We start from the raw sequence: 8,652 nt of genomic DNA on the forward strand, positions 1-8,652 counted from the left end.
CAATGTGAATATTCATAAGTTTTAAAAGAAAATATACATGTGGCTGGTCTGAGTACAGTGGCATTTACAACTAACTGATCACAACCAGTTATGAATTTCTTCGTTCCTTTTCCACTCACACTGCTTCACTTGACCAGCTTTAAAAAGAAAAAAAGAACTATACATGTTTAAGAATCATGAGATCTGGCTGGGCGCAGTGGCTCATGCCTGTAATCCCAGCACTTTGGGAGGCCGAGGCAGGTGGATGACCTGAGGTCAGGAGTTCGAGACCAGCCTGACCCACATGGAGAACCCCTGTCTCTACTAAAAATACAAAATAAGCCAGGCATGGTGGCGCATGCTTGTAATCCCAGCTACTTGGGAGGCTGAGGCAGGAGAATTGCTTGAACCTGGGAGTCAGAGGTTGCGGTGAGCCGAGATCATGCCATTGCACTCCAGCCTGGGCAACAAGAGCGAAACTCTGTCTCAAAAAAAAAAAAAAAAAAAAAGAATCATGAGATCTAAAAACAGAAAGAAAGAATAATCTGAATCACAGAGAAGGGGAAAATAGATGACAGGTTAATTTACAACAGAAAGGATTTGCTGAATGAGTTTTGCCAGCAGGGACTGGATTTGGGCTCCCAATTTGTGTTTTCTTAGGGTTTTGTGTAACTTGGCTGGTATCAGTCTTCATAGTTTCTCTGTACTCTGTTCTAGGACTCAATCCAAAAGGTCACCTTCCAACTCCAATCTGGCTTCTCTTAGCCCATCTATTCTAGCTCTCTCTTTTCCTTCCCTTCATTCTTCCCCAGAGAGAGGTTGCTATGGGGATGGCATCATCATAGAAAGCCAGCTGGTAGAGAGAAGCAGTGACAGAAGCAGAAACAAAAGGGTGCAGAAAGAAAAATAAAAGACGAAGGTAAAAACAATAGGCACAGACATAGGTGAGAAATGAGACGGTCAAGGCCAGGCGCGGTGGCTCACGCCTGTAATCCCAGCACTTTGGGAGGCCAAGGTGGGTGGATCACGAGGTCAGGAGATCGAGACCATCCTGGCTAACACGGTGAAACCCCGTCTCTACTAAAAAAAAAAAAAATACAAAAAATTAGCCGGGCGTGGTGGTGGGCGCCTGTAGTCCCAGCTACTTGGGAGGCTGAGGCAGGAGAATGGCATGAACCCAGGAGGCAGAGCTTGCCACCATGCACAGCCGAGATTGCACCACTGCACTCCAGCCTGGGCGTTAGAGTGAGACTCCGTCTCAAAAAAAAAAAAAAAAAAAGAGAATTGAGACGGTCAAAAGAGGAACTACACAGGTGATAAAATGTCATCAACACATTTACTTCTAGAAATGGATGGAGGCATTGCCCACAGTTAGAGGAACACAGCAGAGGAACCAAGGCAACAGACATGAGCAAACCCAGGGACCTGAAATAGATGTAGAGACACAGGAGGAGAGAGACACGGTCAGATGACAAACCCAATTTGCAGGATTCTGCAGAAAGCAGCTGCAGACAGAATCTAGCTAAGCATAGAGGCTGTTTCAAGGCAGCGTTTATTTATCCTCATCTGCCTCCCTGAGTCATTTCTATTTCCAAGGAGTGAACCAGTGGGAGGTTATAAAGGGGTTACCTTCACTTCCTTATTGTTTTCCACCTTGTTTTCTTGCCTGTCATCTTCTGACATGCACAGAAAGGAACCTCCCTAGGACAACCAAAAGCCAGGAATATGTCCCTTAGACACAACTCTTTTTTTTTTTTTTGAGACGGAGTCTCACTCTGTCACCCAGGTTGGAATGCAGTGGCCCAATCTCGGCTCACTGCAAGCTCCGCCTCCCAGGTTCATGCCATTCTCCTTCCTCAGCCTCCCAAGTAGCTGGGACCACAGGCGCCCACCACCACGCCCAGCTAATTTTTTGTATTTTTAGTAGAGACAGGGTTTCACCGTGTTAGCCAGGATGGTCTTGATCTCCTGACCTCGTGATCTGCCTGCCTCGGCCTCCCAAAGTGCTGGGATTACAGGTGTGAGCCACCACACCTGGCCTAGACACAACTCTTATATCTTGACTGTTCTTCAAGTTTTGTTTTTCGTCTTTTTTTTTTTTTTACAATTCCCTTTCTTGTTCTTTTTTTTTCCTTTTTCCGTTTGCCCCAGGTAGCCACCAATTTAAGGCTCCTTATGTCTATCCCATTCTCTTTTCCAGTCTCTAATATCTAGTCATCCTTGTGCCCACCCCTCCTAGCCAAAAATGTTGCTTCTTCCAATTCCATTCCTAAACTGAGTTCTTACTTGGGCCTCTCAATCTTTGGACAAGACAACATCTTGATGAAAACATCCAGAGGCCAGGCGTGGTGGCTCATGTCTGTAACCGCAGCACTTTGGGAAACCAAGGTGGGAGGATTGCTTGAGTCCAGAAGTTCAAGACCAGCCTGGGCAACATGGCAAAACTTCATCTCTGCAAGTAATACAAATAATTAAGTAGGCACGGGGTCACCCACCTGTGGTCCTAGCTACTTGGAAGGCTGACATGGGAAGATCAGTTAAGCCCTGGAGGTTGAGGTTGCAGTAAGCCGTGATCATGCCACTACACTCCAGCCTGGGCAAGAGAGCAAGACTGTTACATACATACACATCAATCAGTCAAGAAATAAGAGCTTTCTTTTTCTTTCTTTTTATTTTTTATTTTTTTGAGATGGAGTTTTTGCTCTTCTCGCCCAGGCTAGAGTGCAGTGATGCAATCTCGGCTCACTGCAACCTCCGCCTCCCGGGTTCAAGTGGTTCTCCTGCCTCAGCCTCCTGAGTAGCTGGGACTACAGGCGCCCGCCACCATGCCTGACTAGTTTTTGTATTTTTAGTAGAGATGGGGTTTCACTGTGTTAGCCAGGATGCTCTGGATCTCCTGATCTCGTGATCCACCTGCCTCGGCCTCCCAAAGTGCTGGGATTACAGGGGTGAGCCACCATGCCCAGCTGAAATAACAGCTTTCTAAATCCAGAAAGATTTGAATGAGATTTTTTTTAAAGGTGATGTTGAAAAAAATTAAAATGTATATGCATATATATTGAGAAAGCCTACAAAATGCACAATGCTCTGCTGTACTAGGCAGGAAACTCAAAGTCCCTACCCTCAAGTTATAATCTGGTGCTGCAAGGAACAAGATAGGAAAATGCTGAAAAAAAAAAGAAAAGCCAAGAATCATGAGATTTTATTCATGTGGAAACACCCAGAAAGGCTTCTTGAAGCTGGTATTTGGAATGGATCTTGAAACATGGGTAGACTCAGAGATAAGAGATAAAGAGTAGAGGGTCGGGCACGGTGGCTCACGCCTGTAATCCCAGCACTTTGGGAGGCTGAGGTGGGTGGATCATGAGGTCAGGAGATCGAGACCATCCTGGCTAACAGGGTGAAACCCCATCTCTACTAAAAATACAAAAAAAATTAGTGGGGCGTTGTGGTGGGCGCCTATAGTCCCAGCTACTCAGGAGGCTGAGGCAGGAGAATGGGGTGAATGCGGGAGGTGGAGCTTGCAGTGAGCCGAGATGGTGCCACTGCGCTCCAGCCTGGGCAACACAGCGAGACTCTGTCTCAAAAAAAAAAAAAAAAAAAAATCAGAAAAGAGCATTTCGGGTGGGCGTGGTGGCTCACGCCTTTAATCCCAGCACTTTGGGATGCCAAGGCAGGCAGATGACCTGAGGTCAGGTGTTCGAGACCCGCCTGGCCAACATGGGGAAACATGTCTCTACTAAAAATACAAAAATCAGTGGGACGTGGAGGCACGCACCTGTAATCCCAGCAACTGGGGAGGCTGAGGCAGGAGAATTGCTTGAACCTGGGAGGCAGAGGTTGCAGTGAGCTGAGATCACACCATTGCACTCCAGCCTGGGCAACAAGAGCTGAAACTCCATCTCAGGGAAAAAAAAAAAAAAAAAGAGCATTTCAGTAAAGTGGAATGGCCTGGGCACATGTCTGGTGGTAGGCAGTTTGTGGGAAGGCTGGGGAATGGTGCTTAGACCAGTTTAGCTGAGGAATAAGGCACTTACAGAAGTCTAGTAAAAGATAATGCTGGAAAAGCAAGTTTGGGTATGCTGCAGCAGTCTTTGAATACTACTGGTGCTAGTTCAAGTGTAAGCCCTCAGGTGAGGAATGAACTAAATTATTTATTATTTATTTTGTATTATTATTTTATTTATTTATTTATTTTGAGACAGAGTCTCACTCTGTTGCCCAGGCTGGAGTGCAGTGGTGCGATCTCAGTTCACTGCAACTTCCACCTCCTGGGTTCAAGTGATTCTCCTGCCTCAGTCTCCTGAGTAGCTGGGATTACAGGCACCCGCCACCATGCACAGCTAATTTTTGTATTATTAGTAGAGATGGGGTTTCACCATGTTGGCCATGGCTGATCTCAAACTCCTGACCTCGTTATCAGCCCACCTTGGCCTCCCAAAGTGCTGGGATTACAGGCATGAGCCACCGCTCCTGGCCTTAGTTTTTGTATTTTTGGTAGAAACGGGGTTTCACCATGTTGGTCACGCTGATCTCGAACTCCTGACATCAGGTGATCATCCACCTCGGCCTCCCAAGTGCTGGGATACAGGTATGAGCCACCGCACCAAGCATTCTGTGCTTTTTTAAATCTCGCCTCTCTATTGCTTTCCTCGACCCCAACCCTGAATCCCAACTTGGTTGCTTCAGAGGCTTTCTTGATAGAAATGCACTTGGTACAACGGCGGAAAGCGTTTTCTGCAAGCAGTCTTCTCTCACCTCTGTTTTTAGAACAAAGACAAGGTTGGAAGTTAGAAAACCTAGGTATCAGCAAAGACTATGGTACAGACTGTGCTACAGACTTCGCAAAAACTTAAGTCATTAAAACTGTGTCTCAGTTCTCTAATTCCAGAAGGTGGACTTATGGCTGAAGAAGAAGAATGCTAGCTATTTTATTCTGAGCAATCTCAAGGGTTCTACAAATGTACTGCCCAAACAAATACTTCCTGATCCATGCATGTGAAGTAGTCATTACCCCAGAAGAAATGTGAAAAATTATGTAATTGTTCTTTTTTTTTTTTGAGATGGAGTTATGCTCTTGTTGCCCAGGTTAGAGTGCAATGGCACAATATTGTCTCACTGCAACCTCTGTCTCCCGGATTCAAGTGATTCTCCTGCCTCAGCCTCTGGAGTAGCTGGGATTACAGGCATCCGCCACCATGCCCAGCTACTTTTTTATATTTTTAGTAGAGATGGGGTTTCACCATGTTGGCCATGCTGGTCTTGAACTCCTGACCTCAGGTGATCCACCCACCTCGGCTTCCCAAAGTGCTGGGATTACAGGCATGAGCCACCATGCCTGGTCAAATTATATAACATTTCAACTACTAATCAGATATTCACTTATCAGTCCTCTTTCAAATATATACTTGAAACTGCCAAGTGTTTGGAGCCTTTCCCTGGTTCATGTTTGGGTCTGGAACATATAGACATAGTGAATATATAATTGAATAAATGACTGGCTGACTGAATAAACCTCTAGCTCTAAATATAAAAGCATTGAGATCAGGAAACATCACTGTTCTCTATCTTAAAAATAATAAAAACGTAATAAGGAAAAAAGCATTAGGAAAAGGTTTTTTCTGCCACTAGATTCTAAGTGGTAACATAGAATTTGAAGAATCAGAAGCATGTGAAAAGAATGACTTTGTATCTGGGTATGGCTGAGAAAGAATTTATTTCTCCCCTTTCATCTTTTAATCTCCATCAGACATTGCTCCTCTCAGGTAGCCTGAGAATGAAGCTATTTACTTCTGTCTCATTAGTTCTTCTTTGATCCTGACAGCTGCACTCAATACAAAAGAAATGCCACAGCCCCAGGAAAAGATTCCAATGTCCCCACGTGGAGGACGTGCAGAGACAGCATCATTCTTTGTCTCCCACATTCTTACCTACCTGGTGATAGGACAGTGACTTCTGCCCCCATCTCTCTCACTAATAAGTAGCTGGTCAACATGATTAGTATAGCCTCATTCCAAAATAGCTACATGTCTCACTAGGGGTCCTAAAAGATAAGAACGAGCTTCTAGTTTAAGTTGTATTGTATTTACTTAGTTTTTAGAGATGACAGAAGAAAAGCGGGATTACTTACCTCCTCAAGAAAAACCTTACAACTGTAACAAATGAATAAACGTGGGGAAGAGAAACAAAAGGCCAAAAAAGGCAATGGGATATGGTGAGAATATAATTTTTCTTTAAATAACAGTATATGAACATTGGGCCCAAATTTAATCATCGGGCACTGTTAATATTGAAAAAATTATGGAGATTGAGAATGATGACAGAAAAATGTAAACTTTTCCATTCTAAAAAAGTGGAAAAAAACAGTGCTTCATTATTTTCCTACTAAAGTCTAGAAAGATTATTAACAGATGATTTGTATGCAGTAAGAGAGCAGTGATAGGCCGGGCATGGTGGCTCACACCTCTAATCCCCACAATTTGGGAGGCCGAGGCAGGCGGATCACCTGAGGAACGGAGTTCAAGACCAGCCTGACCAATATGGAGAAACCCCATCTCTACTAAAAATACAAAATTACCTGGGCGTGGTGGCACATGCCTGCAATCCCAGCTATTTGGGAGGCTGAGGCAGGAGAATTGCTTGAACCCGGGAGGCAAAGTTTGCGGTGAGCCGAGATGGTGCCACTGTACTCCAGCCTGGGCAACAAGAGCAAAACTCTGTCTCAAAAAAAAAAGAGCAGTGATTAGTTGGAAGCAGAATTATTTCATTAAGTTTGAAACTTTTCGAACTTTTTCCCATAAAGTTAATAAAATCAGAGAAATACCATAGTCCTAAATATGGATATTACTGACATTTGGGGCCAGACAATTATTTGTTACAGAGGCTTGTCCCATGTATTACGGAATGTTTAGCAGAATCCCTAGCCTAGAAGCATGTAATCCCTTTCCTGAAATCATGACAACAAAAAATATCTCCAGATAGTGCCAAATGTCCACTGGGAGCAAATCACCACTGTTTGAGAACCACTGCCTTAGACAGACACCATGCACCTTGATTTCAGCAAGACATCTCAGAAAATCTCCAATGAGATCCTGTGCAAAAGGCTGAAATACCTCACCCATCTGACACTCAATTGTTGGGGAAACTCATTTATTTTGAATATAGGCAGGAGGAAACAAGGAAAGAAAACAGGATTTCTCGCTAGAATTCAAAGCACAACTCATAGAAAGGCTTTGGTCTCTCTCAGGAAGCGCTTTCTCCTTTTTTTTTTGAGATGGAGTGTTTTTTGACAAGGAGCTCTTGTCTCCCAGGCTGGAGTACAATGGCACAATCTTGGCTTACTGCACCCGCTGCCTCCGGGGTTCAGGCGATTCTCCTGCCTCAGCCTCCCTAGAAGCTAGGATTACAGGTGGCCGCCACCACACCTGGCTAATTTTTGTATTTTTAGTAGAGACAGGTTTCACCATGTTGGCCAGTTTATTTTCCAACTGCTGACCTCAGGTGATCTCCCTGCCTTGGCCTCCCAAAGTGCTGGGATTACAGGTGTGAGCCACTGGGCCCCGCCTCTCCTTTTAAATTATTACAAAATCTCCCAAACATACAAAGCAAAATGTTAATATCTGATAGCTTAAATTGGTTATTTAATTTCCAAATAAAACCAAAGATAAGAAGAAAGTAAGAAGAGACACTGTAGCCAGGCGTGGCGTGGCGGCTAACGCCCCTAATTCCGGCACATTGGGAGGCCGAGGCAGGTGGATCACCTGAAGTCAGGAGTTCAAGACCAGCCTGGCCAACATGGTGAAACCCTGTCTCTACTAAAAATACAAAAATTAGCCAGGCGTGGTGGCTCATGCCTGTAATCCCAGCGACTTGGGAGGTTGAGACAGGAGAATCGCTTGAACCCCGGAGGCAGAGGTTGCAGTGAGCCAGGATTGTGTCATTGCACTCCAGCCTGGGCAACAAGAGCAAAACTCCATTTAAATAAAAAAAAGGAGAAGAGACATTGTATGCCGCAGGTAGGAACTCTGACACAATCATGAAAATAAGAAAGAAAATAGCGCCAGGCAAGGTGGCTCATGCCTGTAATCCCAGCACTTCGGGAGGCCAAGGTCGGCGGAACACTGGAGGTCAGAAGTTTGAGACCAGCCTGGCCAACATGGTGAAATCCTGTCTCTATTAAAAATACAAAAATTAGCCAGGCAAGGGGGCATGTCTCCAAAAAATAAAATAAAAAAAAAGAAAATTTAAATTATAAAAGTCAACCATATTTCTGAAGGAATGGCAAATCCGAGGGATGATACTCCTATATTTTGTGTATTATTCGGGTCATGTTAGTCCTTGGCATCCTACCTGAAAAGGCATATGACCAGCCAGGATGATGACATGTCTGGAAACAGGTCCGGAAGGACAGCTGGAGAAACTAAGATTGTTTGTTTAGATTAGAAAATATAAGATGTAGCCTGGGTGTGGTGGCTCACGCCTGTAATCCCAGCACTTTGGGAGGCTGAGGCAGGCAGATCACCTGAGGTTGGGAGTTTGAGACCAGCCTGACCAGCATGGAGAAACCCATCTCTACTAAAAATATAAAATTAGCCAAGTGTGGTTGTGCATGCCTGTAATCCCAGCTACTCGGGAGGCTGAGGCAGGAGAATCACTGGAACCCGAGAGGCAGAG

General features: G+C 44.7%; 1 long non-coding RNA gene across 2 annotated transcripts; it reads right to left on the reverse strand.

Moving 5' to 3' along the window:
• Positions 1–1,258: 1,258 nt before the first annotated feature.
• LOC134759485 (uncharacterized) lies at positions 1,259–6,530 on the reverse strand. 2 transcript variants are annotated; one of them, XR_010135703.1, is made up of 2 exons: positions 3,758–6,530; positions 1,259–2,431 (listed from the first exon to the last, which is right to left on the reverse strand). It is a non-coding gene; the product is annotated as an uncharacterized LOC134759485 (long non-coding RNA). The 2 variants fall into 2 exon arrangements; XR_010135704.1 differs by having other exon boundaries at positions 1,259–2,572.
• Positions 6,531–8,652: the final 2,122 nt, after the last annotated feature.

The sequence above is a fragment of the Pongo abelii genome, chromosome 10 (assembly GCF_028885655.2).
Source record: "Pongo abelii isolate AG06213 chromosome 10, NHGRI_mPonAbe1-v2.0_pri, whole genome shotgun sequence".
Lineage (NCBI taxonomy): Eukaryota > Metazoa > Chordata > Mammalia > Primates > Hominidae > Pongo > Pongo abelii.